The sequence below is a fragment of the Mastigoproctus giganteus genome, chromosome 11 (genome assembly GCF_048544385.1).
Source record: "Mastigoproctus giganteus isolate SK-2022 chromosome 11, ASM4854438v1, whole genome shotgun sequence".
In the NCBI taxonomy this organism is placed as follows: domain Eukaryota; kingdom Metazoa; phylum Arthropoda; class Arachnida; order Uropygi; family Thelyphonidae; genus Mastigoproctus; species Mastigoproctus giganteus.
In genome coordinates, this window is record NC_143585.1 from 3,253,947 (window position 1) to 3,271,750 (window position 17,804).

Consider the following 17,804-nt stretch of genomic DNA (forward strand, 5'->3'; position numbering starts at 1 on the left):
AATGCCAGAGGTGTATTCAACTCTTGCAGTAAGCTAGATAATCTTGTAATAACTGAGAGTAAAGTGGAGGAGAAATTGTTGAAGATAAACACAAGAAAGGCACCTGGAGTGGATGGGATCTATCCAGTTATATTAAAGGAGGCAGCAAAGGAAGTAAGCAAACCCTTAGCCATAATTATGAGAGCTTCCTTGGACTCAGGGGAGGTACCTATAGACTGAAGATGTGCAAATGTCACCCCAATTCACAAAGGAGGATCAAAGGCTGACAAGTAATTATAGACCTGTGAGTTTAACTTCTGTTCCAGGAAAATTAATGGAGGCACTGATTAAAGAAGCACTGCAGGATCATCTAGACAAGACTTCAGTTATAGCTTGGACCACAGCATGGTTTTGTTAAGGGGAAGTCTTGCCTGACCAATTTGATTGAATACTATGATGCAGTCACAAAAGAACTGGATGCAGGGAATAACTGATATTATATGCTTCGATCTTAGAAAGGCTTTTGATTCTGTAGCACATGGAAGACTGCTGCACAAATTGGAGCAGTGTGGCATTGGAGGCAAATTGCTTCTATGGATAAAGGGGTGGTTGAGGGGGAGAAGACAGAGAGTGGTAATCAATGGACACTGCTGATCATGGACTAATGTTATTAGTGGAGTCCCTCAGGGTGCAGTGTTGTGTCCATTATTGTTTTCTGTATTTATAAATAATATTGATGATGGTATATCAAGCTTAATGTCCAAGTTTGCAGACGATACAAAGGTTGGCAGGGTTGTTAAGGACACTACTGATGCTATGCTGCTGCAACAGGATCTGGAAAGGTTGAACAGATGGGCCGAGAGGTGGCAAATGAAGTTTAACCTTGACAAATGTAAAGTACTACATATGGGAAACAGCAACCCTAGAGCAATGTATCAACTCTGTGGTACTACACTGACAGTGGTAGAGAATGAAAAGGATTTGGGGGTAATTGTGTAGGCAGATATGAAGTTCTCTGAACAGTGCAGACTGGCTGCAAGAGTAGCTCATGGTGTCTTATCAATGATATACAGGAATTTTTCTAGCAGGGATAAGGAGGTGATTATTCCCTTGTATAAGGCAATGGTCAGGCCACACCTTGAGTACTGTATACAGGTCTGGAGGCCTCATTTCAAGGATGTATAGCTGCTGGAATGAGTACAGAGAAGGGCAACGAGATTAGTGAATGTAACAAAGGGTTGCTCTTACGAAGAAAGGCTTAAGTTTTGCAAATTACAGTGTCTGGAGATTAGGCACCGGCGAGGTGATCTGATAGAGGTGTATAAAGCCTTGAATGGTTTGAGCATGCTCAATGCTGATGGGATTCTGCCTCTTGCTCAGAATAATCACCTGAGAGGGCATAAATTCAAATTGAGGAAAGACAGATGTAGGATAGATGTGCGGAAATTTTCCTTTAGCCAGCGGGTAGTTGGTTGGTGGAACACACTTCCATCCCTTGTTGTGGAAGTTGATAGCCTAAATAAGTTTAAGGCTCAGCTGGACAGGTATTTCGAACGAACGGAGGGGTGAAGTGGAAGTTTTTTTTCCCCCTTTCTTTTTGGCTAATGCTTCATAAGCTTGCTTTCTTGCATCATATGCCTCTACTAATGCTAATGCTAATTAGAAATTACATTTTAAAGAAGTTAAAAATCGAGTACGATTTGCTTTTTAGAAAAAAAGAAAATCAAGTGTATTTGTGGTTTTCTATGGTTTTTCAAGTTTCAGGTATAGATATCAGCACCAAAGAAAAACACACACCAATGACTCAAAGAAAAATAGCAAAAACATGTGAAGTAAGTGCTTTAAATAAATAGCTACAATGCAAGGAAAGAGACAAGGTCAGTGTCTCCAAAGCAGAAAGGAACCTGTAAGAGAAAGTGAAAAACTATGTCAGAGATGACACAATCCTTTTAAGAAAATCTATGATTAATTCACAGAACACAAGTTTTGACCTTCAAAAAGGATATAAATACGTATATCCAGTAAAAATTTTAATAAACATTTAATTACAAACCATTTGTAATTAAATGTTTATTAAAATTTTTACTGGATATACATATTTATATTTATGCAATGGATTCCAGTACTATAGGCCAATTTACTCTTCAAAAAGGATTTACCGATGCTGGAATTCATGTCCATGACACCACAGTCCATTGCAGACTCTTGGAAGGTGGTTGAATGGCAAGTCGCGCTCTGTCTTGTCGGAGGATGCTCTCTCTGACAAAACAGCTTCTAGCAGAGAATACGAACAAAAATTATTGGATCGGGCAAAGAAATATGCTGGATGAACAACTGAACAGTGGAAGAAAGTGTTATTTTACAAGACTTACTTTATGTTCAGGGCAAGCACTCTTGTTACGTTATAAAAACAATATTAGGAACCAATTTCAGTGAAGCACATTACATAGATTGCAGTAGTAGTGCAAATAATGCAAAACAAGCTTATACAGCATTATCAAAAACACACACACACACACACACACACACACACACACACACACACACACACACACACACACACACACACACACACACACACACATTCATACCTTCCAAGAATTTGGCTAGTTCTTCCTTGAATTTAATCAAACTACCCACTTCCAACAACTTAAGCCTGTTCCAACATTCAACAAGATGCTGGCTGAAGGCAAACCTCAACACATCTTTCCTCAACTTGAATTTATGCCCCCATACGTATGTAGTCTCAGCAAGAGAAAGAATGCCATTAACATTTAGCTTACTCAATCCATTCTAGGCCTTACCTCAATCAGATCTAATTGGAGGAGCCTGGTCTCAAGATGCTGTAATTTAAAGAACTTTTTTGTGAGAGGAACCTTTGTTCCTCTCACCAATCTCATTGCATTTCTCTGAACAAATTCCAGCAGCTCTGTATCCTTCGAAAATGAGGCCAGCACATCTATATACAGTACTGGTGATGCAGCCAGACCTGGCCTTGTAGAAGGGGATAATTACCTTATCCGTGCTAGCAAAGTCTCTGTATATCATTGACAAAACCCTGAGCTGTCCTGGCACTGTTCAAGGAATTTCATATCTGACTGCACAGTTACCCCCCCCCCCAGATCTTTTTCATTTTCCACTACCCTGAGTGTAGTACCATATAGTTGGTATGCCACCCTGGGGTTACTACTACCCATATGTAAAAAAAAAAAAGGTAAAGTGCAGCCATTATCAACCCACTGCAGGATGGAAGCCTCCTCAACAATTCATGCTGAGGGAAATGGACCATAATCTGCCACGCTGGTCCAGTGCGGGTTGGCAGATCGACCGTATTCAGCAGTCAGGGGCTTGAACCCCGGTCTACTCAAAGAGCGTGTGCTACTGCACTCCCGCTCCTGACCACTCGGCTACGGAGGCCGTCTATCCATATGTAGTACTTTGCATTTATCAATGTTAAACTGCACTTGCCATTTTTCAGCCCATCAGCCTAATTTTCTAAATCTTGTTGCATTACCATACTGTCATTAAACACCCTGCCAACCCTTGTATCATCTGCAAACTTGAACATTAAGCCTGATATTCCTTTATTAATATCATTGATAAATATAGAAAACAATGGGTGCAACAACGAACCCTAAGGAACTCCACTAATAACATTGATTCATGAAGGGCAGTTGTTGTTGTTGTTTGGTTTTTAGGAGCATTAGCAACTAAGGCCATATTGCTCCGGGGTATGGTCATCCGCATCCTCCGTATTTGGTGGTCAAGGGCTCGAAACCCGGTCTGATCAAGAAGCGTGTGCTACGCACTGCTGCTCCTGCCCACGGAGGCGCCGATGAAGGGCAGTGTCCATTAATTACCACTCTCCATCTTCCCCCACTCAACCTCCCGTTATCCATAGCAGCGTCTTGCCCTTAATGCTATAACTGCTCCAATTTGTACAGCAGTATCAAAAGCGTTCCTAAAATCCAAGTACAGTGGATTCCGGTTAATTGGGGCAGCTGTTTATTTGGGGAAAAACAGAACCCAATAGCCAGAGTTTACTTCGCTTAATTGGGACAACATGCTGTTTAATCGGGACAGGAGACCACAGCACTGGAGATTACCCTACGATTGTCTCCGACCATACCACATGGTTCGGTTGGATTTCTGGAGGTCACAACCATAAAAACAATTAGCAGTCAGCTGTTTATTGGGCTTTTCTGTTAGTGCAATCTATCATAAACAGATAGTAAACTCAATTTTACTGAATTTGTGACAATACCGACAGCTGGAATTCTGTGGGTTATTATGGTGAAATGTGTTTACACTTCCACGGAATCTTCAATCATATAAAAAAATTAATTTTCAGACTCTTCTCTTCATTCCTATTTTTAAAGCTTCGTAACTTGTTACTCCGTTCTCACTTGTGCGTATCATGTTACTTGCAATTTGTGTGTGCTGTGTTCTTTGTTATTGATTGCTTATCTTTTTACTTTTTTTAATTTTAACTCCCACCCACAAATGTCAGTGAACAGAAATGTTAACTAGTTAGTATGTACATATTACAGTAAGTATTAATTATTCCAATTATCACGTATATTCTTCCGATTTTCACGTATCATTTAATTTTTTAATTGGTTAGGTAATAAAGGGTAAATTTGTGCTTAATATATCTTTACTTTTATAACCTGTGGATAATATTCCTCCTATTTTTCACTAATTAGAATCACTGTTTAATGGAATTAAAATTCAATTCACAAATGTGATCGCAATGACCGCGCTTACTACACATCTTATAGCGAACGGTACTTTTCTATGGCGAGTCCATCATAACGTGATTTGATTGTACAGTGAACCAATTGTAAAGGGGGGTCCATTGTATTTTAAACTATTTACGTGAATCTTCGGATAATTGGGGCAGCCGCTTAATCGGGCCAAAATGCACTAGTCCCGATGTGTCCCAAATAACCGGAATCAACTGTATATGATATCAAAATTATTTTATGCATCCTGTTCCTTTGTGACCACATTGTAGTATTCAATCAAATTGGTCAGAGAAGGTTTCTCCTTAACAAACCCATGCTGTGTCTGAAGTATAATTGCAGCCTTGTCTAGATGAGTCTGCATTACGTCTTTTACCAGAGACATGATTATTTTCCCTGGAACAGAAGTTAAACTAACAGGTCTGTAATTACTCGTGTCACCCTTAGATCCCTTCCCTTGTGAATTAGGGATACATTTGCACATCTCCAGTCTTTGTGGAACTCCCCTGAATCCAAGAATGCTCTCATAAAAGTTTTGCCCACTTCCTTTACTGCCTTCGTTAATATAACTGGACAGATCCCATCCACCCCAGGTACCTTTCTTATGTTTAACTCAACAATTACTCCTCCACTTTGCTCTTAGTTATTACAAAACCATTTAGCTCCCTGTGTTAGAGTTTGATAAACTTCTGGCCCCTCTTCCCCACAGAGTTCGTCATGTGTAAATGTAGATGCAGAATACTCATTCAGTTTGTCAGCTAACTGAGCAGGATCATTAACAGTCGAACCATCAATAACCAAGGATGCTTTCTTAATTATGGCTAAGGGTTTGCTTACTACTAATCTGTATCAGTGGGAAACAAACAGGCAAAGGCTATAATGGAATAAATCTGTTAACTGAACTGGCTGGCAAAATCACAAAATAATAAAGAATTTTAGAAGTTAAGAATCTAAAATTCTTTATTATTGTTTAGCTTAATTTTAGAATTAAGCTAAGCTATACATACGATCTAGTTATTACATTACAGCACATAAGGACTCCTTAAAAATTCAAGAGAATTTTAGAAGTTAAAATAATGCCCAACTTTTCCAACAGTGAAATATTGTATGCCAGTCTCTTTAATATTAATAACCAACAGTTGAAATGTTAGTATAAATTCTAACAATATAATATAATATAATATTCAAGGTTGTTTGCCCTCTCATTGGTGGGTAGGTATCCTGGTGTTGCAATAAGTGACAACCCAGTTTGAGGTGTATAAAGTCTTGAATGGTTTGAGCATGCTCAATGTTGATGGAATTCCTCCTCCTGCTGAGAATAATCATTTGAGAGGGCATAAATTCAAATTGAGGAAAGGCAGATGTGGGATAGATGTGCGGAAGTTTGCCTTTAGCCAGCGGGTGGTTGGTTGGTGGAACAGACTTCCATCCTTTGTTGTGGAAGTTGATAGTCTAAATAAATTTAAGGCTGAGCTGGGCAGGTACCTGGAACGAATGGAGGGGTGAAATGGGAGCGTGTTTTTTTTTGGCTGATGTTGCATAAGCTTGCTTTCTTGCATCATATGCTTCTACTAATGCTAATATATTTTTCTTTCTCTATAAAAATTCAAAACAGAAAAATATTAGAGCATGTAGTACTTAGTACCATTCATACTTTAAATGGACAGATAACAGAAGGTACTTGTTAACATTAGACTCAAATTTCTGAGCGTATAAATTTTTTGTGAAATACATATGAAGGAAGATTGTTCCAGGGAACAGAAGTAGATTGTTAGTTCTTTGAGCTTGGAATTGGACAGTGAATGGATATTGGCTGTTTGAGGCAAGTGTTCAGAATAGAGAGTGGTGGAATATCTGTTACTTGATGTAATGGTTAGTGCAATAGCATCATTGTTATATGTAAGTGAATCACTGAAATGGTGAACATGGCATTGTTTTTATAATATCTCATATTGTAAACACTTTTATAACAAGTTGCCTGATATTGCACTACCTCGAATAAGCAATACTTCACTAGTGGAGAAGACTGTTGTTACTTATTCTCAGTGGATAACACCACCCAAACAGCTGTTTCAAGGTTGTTTGCCCTCTCATTGGTGGGTAGGTATCCTGGTGTTGCAATAAGTGACAACCCAGGTATGAAATATAACTTCACAATATGAGAGATGATATATAACAGTATAGACTGCAAGAGTTTGGAAGAGCTATAGCCTCAACCTACAGGGAATTCACTTGACTTAATGGTTACTGCAATAGCATCATTGTTATATGTAAGTGAATCACCGAAATGGTGAACATGGCATCGTTTTTATCATATCTCATAATGTGAATACCTTCACAAGTTGCCAAATATTGCACTACCTCAAATGAGCAGCACTTTACCAGTAGAGAAGACATGTTATTCTCACTGGATAGATGAGAGGCCAAACAGCCTTGAAACGGCTGTTTGGGTGGTGGTGGTATCCACTGAGAATAAATAATGTCTTTTTCACTAGTGAAGCACTGCTTATTGCAAAAGTTCTGAAAGGCAAGCGTTTCGCATCCGACACAACAACTCAGAGCCACAACAGAAGCACTTTGGAATCTTTCAAAAAAAAAAAATGGCTTGCATTTAATGAGTGGTTATGACAATGGCAAAAGTGTGTCGAGTTCGAGGGAGTGTACTGAGGAGAAAAGCAGAGAAGATTCAGATTGTGAAAATTAAGATAAGATCTCACACCAGTCCAAGAATTAAATGATCACCCCTCGCACATATAATAAATGGTTGTACCAACGAACAGAAGCAGAAAGTATAAATGAGAAAGAGGAAAGGTTAGTTCTGTGATCTTGGAGCGGGACAGTGAATGGACGTTGAGTGGTTCGACTGGTTTTGAAGCAAGTGATGGAATTACAGATGACAATTCAGAAACAGTGCCCACTCAAGTATCAATAGAAAACACAATCAGCAGAAACTGAATGTCTCTACTATTCTTCTGCACTACTAGCTTCTACATTACGAGCTACAATATTCATACCAAAGCATCAATACTATAGCAGTACGAGTAGCAAGTTGTAACTTACAAAATCACTATCGAAATTTAAAAAACAAGCTAAGGAACTGGACACAAAAAATAATATTGCTTTCATATACTTGGATTTTAGGAAAGCGCTTGATACTGTGGCACATGGAAGACTACTGTACAAATTGGAGCAGTATGGCATTAAGGGCGGGTTCCTACAATGGTATGTTGTTCTGTGGGAGAAGACAGAGTGGTTATCAATGGACACTGCCCTTCATAGACTAATGTTATTAGTGGAGTCCCCCAAGGTTCATTGTTGAGCCCATTATTGTTTTCTGTATTTAGCAATGATATTGACGAAGATATATCAAAGTTAATGTCTAACTTTGCAGATGATATGAAGGTTGGCAGGATTGTTAATAAAAGTAATGATAGTATGCTACTGCAACAGAATCTGGGAAAGTTGAGCAGATGGGCTGAGAGGTGGCAACTGAAGTTTAACATTTACATATGTAAATGTTCTGTATATGGGTTGTTGTTGTTGTTGCTTGGGTTTTATTGGCGCATTAGCGACTAAGGCTATAATGCGCCAGCTGTATATGGGTAGTAGCAAACCCAGAGTAATATACCAACTGGTTGGTACTACACTTAGGGTAGTGGAGAATGAAAAGGACCTGGGGTAATTGTGCAATCAGATATGAAGTTTTCTGAGCAGTGCAAAAAGGCTGCAAGAGTAGCTCATAGTGTCTGTCAATGATATACAGGAATTTTGCTAACAGAGATAAGGGGGTGATTGTCCCCTTGTATAAGGCAATGGTTAGGCCACACCTTGAGTACCATATACAAGTCTGGAGGCCTCATTTTAGGAAATGATGTAGAGCTGCTGGAACGAGTACAGAGAAGGGCAACGAGATTGATGAGTGGAACAAAGCTTTGATGTTATCAAAAAAGGCTTAAATAAATTGCAGCTTCTGGAGATTAGGCACCTGCGAGGTGATCTAAATGAGGTGTATAAGGACTTGAATGAATTGAGCAAGCTCAATGCTAATGGCATTCTTCCTCTTGCTCAGATTACTCACCTGAGGGGGCATAAATTCAAATTGAGGAAAGACAGTTGTAGAATAGATGTGTGGAAATTCACCTTTAGCCAGCGGGGGGTTGATAGTTGGAACAAACTTCCATCTGTTGTAGAGGAGGTCAGCAACCAAAATAAATTCAAAGCAGAACTAGACAAACATTTGGAGTTAATGTTTTTTTTTTTTTTTTGACCGAAGATGAGCAAGGAGAAGAAGGAATCCTTTTTGCGAAATATAAGACAGGACTGAGTTTTAGAAGGATTGAAATCAACTAAGTTGTCTTTGCTCCACTGGAGATTGGCATTTAAGGAATTGGTAGCAGATGTTCGAGAAGTTGAAGCAAATTGAGCAGGGCGAGGTTTCTCAAACTGGAAAGTGGAATGCAATGTGCTATCATTGGCAAAACTATGGACAGGATTTCCAGTCAATGGAAGAAGGTCATTAATATACAAGAGGAAAAGAGTGGGGGGAAAGAACCGAACCTTTCGGGACACCAGCATTAGTGGAGAAGTTAGAAGATTCTACCATCACCCTCAAGTGAGCAGCAGTCAGAGAGAAAACTGGATAACCAATTACAAAAAATAGTTGGCAAACCATAAGATGGAAACTTCTTTAGAAGACCTTTATGCCAAACATGATCAAAAGCCTTTGAGATGTCAAGAGCAACTGCTTGTGTTTCACCAAACTTTTCCATTGAATTTGTCCATAAATGGGTAACATAATCCAGAATATCACCAGTGGATCGACACTGACAGAATCCATACTGGCGATCGTTGATCAGACGGAAGGTCTCTAGGTAGTTTGTAAGAGTTGGCAGTTAATTGATTTTTCCATTACTTTAGAAAGAGTAGAAGTAATTGCAATGTGAGGGATTTGTCACCCTTTTCTGGAACTGGCTGGATATGAGCAAATTTCCAAGCAGAAGGAAAAACACTTTTGGAATAAGAAAGTGCAGAGAACAGGAGTAAGTTCAGGAGCACAGGTTTTGAGAAGAAGTGGAGAAATACCGTCAGGACTTGGGACTTTCTTAGCATCAAGATTCTTCAAAATCCTTTTGACGGAAGATCACAAGAGACATTGAACGGAGCGTGTTGGGAATAGTGGAAGGCGTTTTACCAAGATCATTGCAAGTAGCAGAGAACTAAAGTCTTCTTGGTAAGAATATCCTTCTGTGTCCTAACTAACCTAATTACTCTTATCTGCACCTGTTTTACAACAGATCTACATCCTTCCTAAAATTTCCAGATGTGGCTTAACTATTACATTATATTGAAATCACCCCTTTTCCCTACTAATTCACATATTTCTTTGACAAATCTATTGTTGTACTTGTCTACACTGCTTAGAGAACTACAAAATTAATCTATATAATTACCCCAGGCCCCTTTTTCTTGTGAACTATCTTGAGTTTGGAGCTACACAAATGGTATGTTGTTCTGGGATTAGTGCAACCCTAATACACTATCAAACCTCAACTGCCATTTTTCAGCCCATCTGTCTATTTTGTCCAGGTGTTGTTGAAGTAGCATACTCTGATTACTGTAGTAGTATTAGTGGCATGTGATGCAAGAAAGCAGTCATATGAGCTTATTTATGCAGCATCAGCCAAAAAAAAAAAAAAAAAAAAAAATACAAAACAATTCCCTCTAAATGTTTGTCCAGTTCCTCCTTAAATTTATTTAACCTATCAACTTCCACAATGACAGATGAAAGTTTGTTCCAGCAATTAACCAACCGCTGGCTAAAGGCTAATTTCTGCACGTCTGTCTTTCCTCAATTTGAATTTATGCCCCGTTAGGTTCGTAATCTGAACAAGTGGAAGAATCCCATCAGAATTCAGCATGCTCAACCCATTCAAGGCCTTATACACCTCAATCAGATCACCTCGCAGGTGCCTAGTCTCCAGCCGCTGCAATTTGCAGAACTTAAGCCTCTCTCGGTAAAGTATCCCTTCATTCCCCTCACCAATCTTGTTGTCCTTCTCTGTACATGCTGAAGCAAATTTACATCCTTCCTAAAATGAGGCCTCCAGATGTCATTAACCATCTCACCCATCTTTGTATAACCAGCAAACCTGGGTATTAAACTTGATATACCTACATGAATATCATTATAAAATTTTAAATAACAGGAAAGGGGGGCCCAATCATAAAATTAGTCCATGAAAAGTGCTCATTTATAATTCCCTCACACACCACCTAATCATCTCTTTATCCATAGTAATTTACCCTAATATTTCTGCATTATACACAAACTTTTAGTTTATTGAACTTAGACAACAGGTTTTCATTGCATGACCTCTATTCAGTTATGAAACATTTGTTCTGCATATGAATCTAGTAGTGTACCTCTACTAGAAATTAATTACACAGAGGTTGCCTATATGTAGAGGTGAATTAAGCCATTACCAAGGGTACCAAATTTAAGAAAATAAATAATTAAAACAAATTAAAATGAAAAAAATTAAAAAGATGCCATCAGTTCCATACAGTAATTTGGCAAAACTAATTTCTCCACATTTCTGAGAATGTATTTATATGTCACATCTTTTATTTATTTTATTCAGTACAAAAATAAATAACATTTTAACAGAATTCTTTTTTTAATTTACAAAGTGTGGTCAGGGTGCCTCACTAAGCAAAGCAAATCAAAAGAGCAAAATGTTTCAGTGTACTTAACAAACTCAGTCCATGGAGTTTGGGGAGTGAGGTCATTACATTGATTCATCAGGGTTTGATAGAAAACCCCCACCATGATAGAAAAACAATTGCAAATCAAAACGAAAATTGTCAGTTACAATATGAATAACTTAATTCAGAAATTTTTGCGAATGAATTGTGTTTTCGATTACATGATCATGTACTTAGAATATGAAGAAGCGCACACACTAATAATCAGGAATGTTTTGTTCCAGCATGGGCCAAAGGGCAAACTGATCACCGAGCCCGCCAGTTTCTTTTCCCTACTTCAGATCCGCCTCACACACACACACGGTCAGGACCCGGGAAAGCTGACCAGTCTCAACTGCAAACTACCGTGTCATCTGTAAAGATTTTTTTTTTTCCCTGCAAACTACCGTGTCATCTTTAGATATTACACTGTAGTTTGCAGTGCCAGATCCGAATCCCAGGCACGATACACCTTACAACCTTAAAAGATGGCTGTTTACATTAATGATGTTTATGTTATTACTTTTATATACATATGCAAAAGCAGTACAAAGAAGGCTACGAAAAAAAAAAAAAAAAAAGTCGGAGTAGAGATTCAAAAATTCCATTAAATTCATATGCAGTTAGTATTTTTTTAAAATATAAATCGCAAAAATGTGTATAGTAATTTTCTCAACTATCCATTTTCAACTGCCGCCTAAACAGCTCATCTTGAATACATTGGACTAAACTTATTCCAATAAATTCATTAACTAAACCAACAGGGAGGGTTTAATTTCTATTTTTAAATTATTTTGTTTTCGGAAAGAGGAGAAATGTTTGGGTAAATAAAATAAATTTTTTACTTCCTATATTAATAAGTTTTACCTCTGTTAGATGCGATATCTTCCAAAAAATAAGAATATTCACTGTTTAAAATATCTTCTAAAATATAACTGCTGATAAAAAATATATTCACTTCATTAAATACTAAAAACTTCGCAAAATAACAATTAAAAGACAATGAAGGTAAAACATCATCACTGCTACAGACATCTGTACTCAAAATTCGCTCCAAACGTTTGAATTCCGAGAGTGTATTTTTCTGACCAATGACGTTTACAACTAGGTTCCCTCTAGTGGAAGTTTCTATAAGCTTTTCTCTCTCTGTGTTGGTTAATGTTAGAGAATTTATAAAGACGACTTGTGCCTGTTGTTACGTCTAGTTTCTGATGGTATTATTATAATTCTGTGAGTTACGTTATGTCAGCTCAGTCAATCGTTTTCACTTTGTTTAAAATTTGCCTTTCTAAACTAATTTCGTTTTCACCTTTCGTTTATTTATATTTTTTAATTGAATACCTTCTTGGTAGCAGTTGACAGCTTAGTATATTTTAGTGTTATCTCTAATTGTTTTTGGTAATCTAATTAACAAACTAAAAACAATTAGGGATAACACTAATCATTTGCCTTATGAAAAAAGCTGTAAATACGAATGTATTGAGAATTTTCATCGTTTGCAATGCATATATATTATGGTGTTTTCTTCGTTGTAGGAAGTTGTGTATATCAACACGTGTTAATAAAATTACTAAATGTAGGGGGAAATAACTCAAATTTTTAATCACATATTAGCTGGAACGTTTAGTTTTATTTTATTTATAAGTTTGAATTATTTCATAACTCAAATAGCCTGAGAGGACAGAAGATAAGACTTGTTGATTTCTGGTAATGATATTTAAAATGAAGAAATAATTGTATGCATGAATGTATACAATTTATGGGTTGCTGTTTCCCATAAAAATAGAAGAAAAAGTGAATAAGATAGTGTGTGTATATATATATATATATATATATATGTATATATGGGTATTCATTGTAACCCCTTAAAGGTAACATTTAAAGAGTTACATATGAAAAGAGGTATACATTATGGCTAAGCAAACCCTTAGCCATAATTATGAGAGCATCCTTGGACTCAGGGGAGGTTCCCACAGACTGGATATGTGCAAATGTATCCGCAATTCACAAAGGGGAATCGAAGGGTGACACGAGCAATTACAGACCAGTTAGTTTAACTTCTGTTCCGGGTAAAATAATGGAGTCGCTGGTTAAAGATGCATTGCAGGATCATCTAGACAAGACTGCAGCAATAATTTAGACACAGCATGGGTTTGTTAAGGGAATGTCTTGTCTGACAAATTTGATAGGATATTATGATGTGGTTACAAAGGAACTGGATGCAAAAAATAATTTTGATATCATATATTTGGATTTCAGGAAAGCTTTTGACACTGTTGCACATGGAAGACTATTGTACAGATTGGAGCAGAATGGTATTAAGGGTAAGTTGCTACAATGGATAAAAGGATGGTTAAGTGGGAGCATTAGCATTAGTAGAGGCATTTGATGCAAGAAAGCAAGCTTATGCAGCATCAGCCAAAAAAAAAAAAAAAAAAAAAACCCACTTCCACTTCACCCCTCTGTTCGTTCAAAATACCTGTTCAGCTGAGCCTTAAACTTATTTAGGCTATCAACCTCCACCACAAGGGATGGCAGTCTGTTCCACCAACCAACCACCCGCTGGCTAAAGGCAAATTTCCGCACGTCTATCCTACTTCTGTCTTTCCTCAATTTGAATTTATGCCCTCTCAGGTGATTTTTCTGAGCTAGAGGAAGAATCCCATCAGCATTGAGCATGCTTAAACCATTCAAGGCTTTATACACCTCTATCAGATCACCTCGCTGGTGCCTAGTCTCCAGACACTGTAATTTGCAAAACTTAAACCTTTCTTCATAAGAGCACCCCTTTGTTCCATTCACTAATCTTGTTGCCCTTCTCTGTACTCGTTCCAGCAGCTCTACATCCTTCTTGAAATGAGGCCTCCAGACCTGTATACAGTACTCTAGGTGTGGCCTGACCATTGCCTTATACAATGGAATAATCACCTCCTTATCCCTGCTGGAAAAATTCCTGTATATCATTGACAATACTCCATGAGCTACTCTTGCAGCCCGTCTGCACTGCTCAGAGAACTTCATATCTGCCTGCACAATCACCCCCAAGTCCCTTTCATTCTCCACCACTGTCAGTGCAGCACCACAGAGTTGATACGTTGCTCTGGGGTTGCTGTTTCCCATGTGTAGTACTTTACATTTGTCAATGTTAAACTTCATTTGCCACCTCTCAGCCCATCTGCTCAACCTTTCCAGATCCTGTTGCAGCAGCATAGTGTCAGTAGTGTCCTTGACAACCCTGCCAACCTTTGTATCATCTGCAAACTTGGACATTAAGCTTGATATACCATCATCAATATCATTTATAAATACAGAAAACCATAATGGACCCAACACTGAGCCCTGAGGGACTCCACTAATAACATTAGTCCACGATGAGCAGTGTCCATTGATTACCACTCTCTGTCTTCTCCCCCTCAACCACCCCTTTATCCATAGCAGCAATTTGCCTCCAATGTCACACTGCTCCAATTTGTGTAGCAGTCTTCCATGTGCAACAGTATCAAAAGCCTTTCTAAGATCCAAGTATATAATATCAAAGTTATTCCCTGCATCCAGTTCTTTTGTGACTGCATCATAGTATCCAATCAAGTTGGTCAGGCAAGACTTCCCCTCAACAAAACCATGCTGTGTCTGAGCTATAACTGAAGTCTTGTCTAAATGATCCTGCAGTGCTTCTTTAACCAGTGCCTCCATTAATTTTCCTGGAACAGAAGTTAAGCTCACAGGTCTATAATTACTTGTGTCTGCCTTTGATCCTCCTTTGTGAATTGGGGTGTCACATTTCCAGTCTATGGGTACCTCCCCTGAGTCCAAGGAAGCTCTCATAATTATGGCTAAGGGTTTGCTTACTTCCTTTGCTGCCTCCTTTAATATAACTGGATAGATCCCATCCACCCCGGGTGCCTTTCTTGTGTTTATCTTCAACAGTTTCTTCTCCACTTTACTCCCAGTTATTTCAAGATTCTGTAGCTGACTGCTAGAGTTGAATACACCTCTGGCATTCCCCTTGCTGAATAACTCCTCATGTGTGAATGTCGATGCAAAATATTCATTTAGTTTGTTAGCTACCTGAGCAGGATCATCAACAGTTGTCCCATCAATATGAAGACAGAGAGAGGGTGGAGACAGAGGGTGGTAATCAATGGGTGCTGCTCTTCTTGGACTAATGTTATTAGTGGTGTCCCACAGGATTAGCATTAGTAGAGGCATTTGATGCAAGAAAGCAAGCTTATGCAGCCAAAAAAAAAAAAAAACCACTTCCATTTCACCCCTCTGTTCGTTCGAAATACCTGTCCAGCTGAGCCTTAAACTTATTTAGGCTATCAACTCCCACGACAAGGGATGGAAGTCTCTTCCAGCAACCAACCACCCGCTGGCTAAAGGCAAATTTCCTCACGTCTGTCCTACATCTGTCTTTCCTCAATTTGAATTTATGCCCTCTCAGGTGATTATTCTGAGCAAGAGGAAGAATCCCATCAGCATTAAGCATGCTCAAACCATTCAAGGCTTTATACACCTTTATCAGATCACCTCGCCGGTGCCTAGTCTCCAGACACTATAATTTGCAAAACATAAGCCTTTCTTCGTAAGAGCACCCCTTTGTTCCATTCACTAATCTTGTTGCCCTTCTCTGTATTCGTTCCAGCAGCTCTACATCCTTCTTGAAATGAGGCCTCCAGACCTGTATACAGTACTCTAGGTGTGGCCTGACCATTGCCTTATACAAGGGAATAATCACCTCCTTATCCCTGCTAGAAAAATTCCTATATATCATTGACAATACACCATGAGCTACTCTTGCAGCCCGTCTGCACTGCTCAGAGAACTTCATATCTGCCTGCACAACCACCCCCAGGTCCCTTTCATTCTCTACCACTGTCAGTGTAGTACCACAGAGTTGATACGTTGCTCTGGGGTTGCTGTTTCCCATGTGTATTACTTTACATTTGTCAATGTTAAACTTCATTTGCTTCATTCACCTCTCAGCCCATTTGCTCAACCTTTCCAGATCCTGTTGCAGTAGCATAGTGTCAGTAGTGTCCTTGACAACCCTGCCTACCTTTGTATCGTCTGCAAACTTCAACATTAAGCTTGATATACCATCGTCAATATCATTTATAAATACAGAAAACAATAATGGACCCAACACTGAGCCCTGAGGGTTCGGTGTTAGGTGCACTGTTGTTTTGTATATTTATCAATGATATTGATGAAGGTATATCAGGCTTAATGTCGAAGTTTGCAGATGATACAAAGTTGGCAGGGTTGTTAATGACAGTAATGGCAGTGTGCTACTGCAACAGGATCTAGATAATTTGGGCAGATGGGCTAAGAAGTGGCAACTGAAGTTTAACCTTGACAAATGCAAAATACTGCATATGGGTAGAAGTAACCCCAGAGAAACGTACCAATTGTGTGGTACTACACTTAAGGTGGTAGAAAATGAAAAAGACCTGGGAGTAATTGTGCAGTCAGATATGAAGTTCTCTGAGCAATGTAGACAGGCTGCCAGGGCAGGTCATGGGGTTTTGTCAATGATATATAGGAATTTTGCTAACAGGGAAAAGGAGGTGATTATCCCTCTGTATAAGGACATGGTCAGGCCACGCCTTGAGTACTGCCTACAGGTCTGGAGGCCTCATTTTAGGAAGCATGTAGATTTACTTGAGCGTGTACAGAGAAGGGCAACAAGATTGGTGAGGGGATTGAAGGGATCCTCTTACCAAGAGAGGCTTAAGTTCTGCAAATTGCAGTGGCTGGAGACTAGGCACCTGCGCGGTGATCTGATTGAGGTATATAAGGCCTTGAATGGGTTGAGCACGCTGAATTCTGATGGGATCCTTCCACTTGTTCAGATTACGAACCTAAGGGGGCATAAATTCAAATTAAGAAAAGACATGTAGAATAGATGTGCGGAAATTTGCCTTTAGCCAGCGGGTAGTTAATTGCTGGAACAAACTTCCATCTGTCATTGTGGAAGTTGATAGGTTGAATAAATTTAAGGAGGAACTGGACAGGCATTTGGAGAGAATAGTGTGATTTTTTTTTTTTTTTTTTGTTGGCTGATGCTGCATAAGCTCATACATTTGCTTTCTTGCATCACATGCCACTACTACTAATTCAACATGCTCAACCCATTCAAGGCGTTCATCATAGCCATTTTCAGTCCACTGCAGGATGAAGGCCTCTCCGGCAACTTTCAACTTCCTTCTGTTTTGTGCAATGGACAATACTACCCATGAACTTGTGAATTTCATCTGTCCATTTCCATCTTGCATCGTGTCTTCGAGATATATGTCCTGCCCAAGACCGTTTTAGTTCTTTTAGTTTTAATAA

The 17,804-nt window shown here is 38.8% G+C and overlaps 1 protein-coding gene across 2 annotated transcripts in view; it reads left to right on the top strand.

Moving 5' to 3' along the window:
• Polr2K (DNA-directed RNA polymerases I, II, and III subunit Rpb12) overlaps positions 1 to 17,804 on the top strand; it is a 78,762-nt gene that overhangs the window by 24,343 nt on the left and 36,615 nt on the right. The window contains exon 1 of one of the 2 annotated variants that reach the window (XM_090384314.1): positions 12,608 to 12,698. The exons of the other annotated variant lie outside the window; for it this stretch is intronic. The gene's annotated coding sequence lies outside the window, so the exon portion shown is untranslated. Of the gene's footprint in view, positions 1 to 12,607; positions 12,699 to 17,804 lie in introns of those variants that run through there. 2 annotated transcript variants of the gene reach the window in all.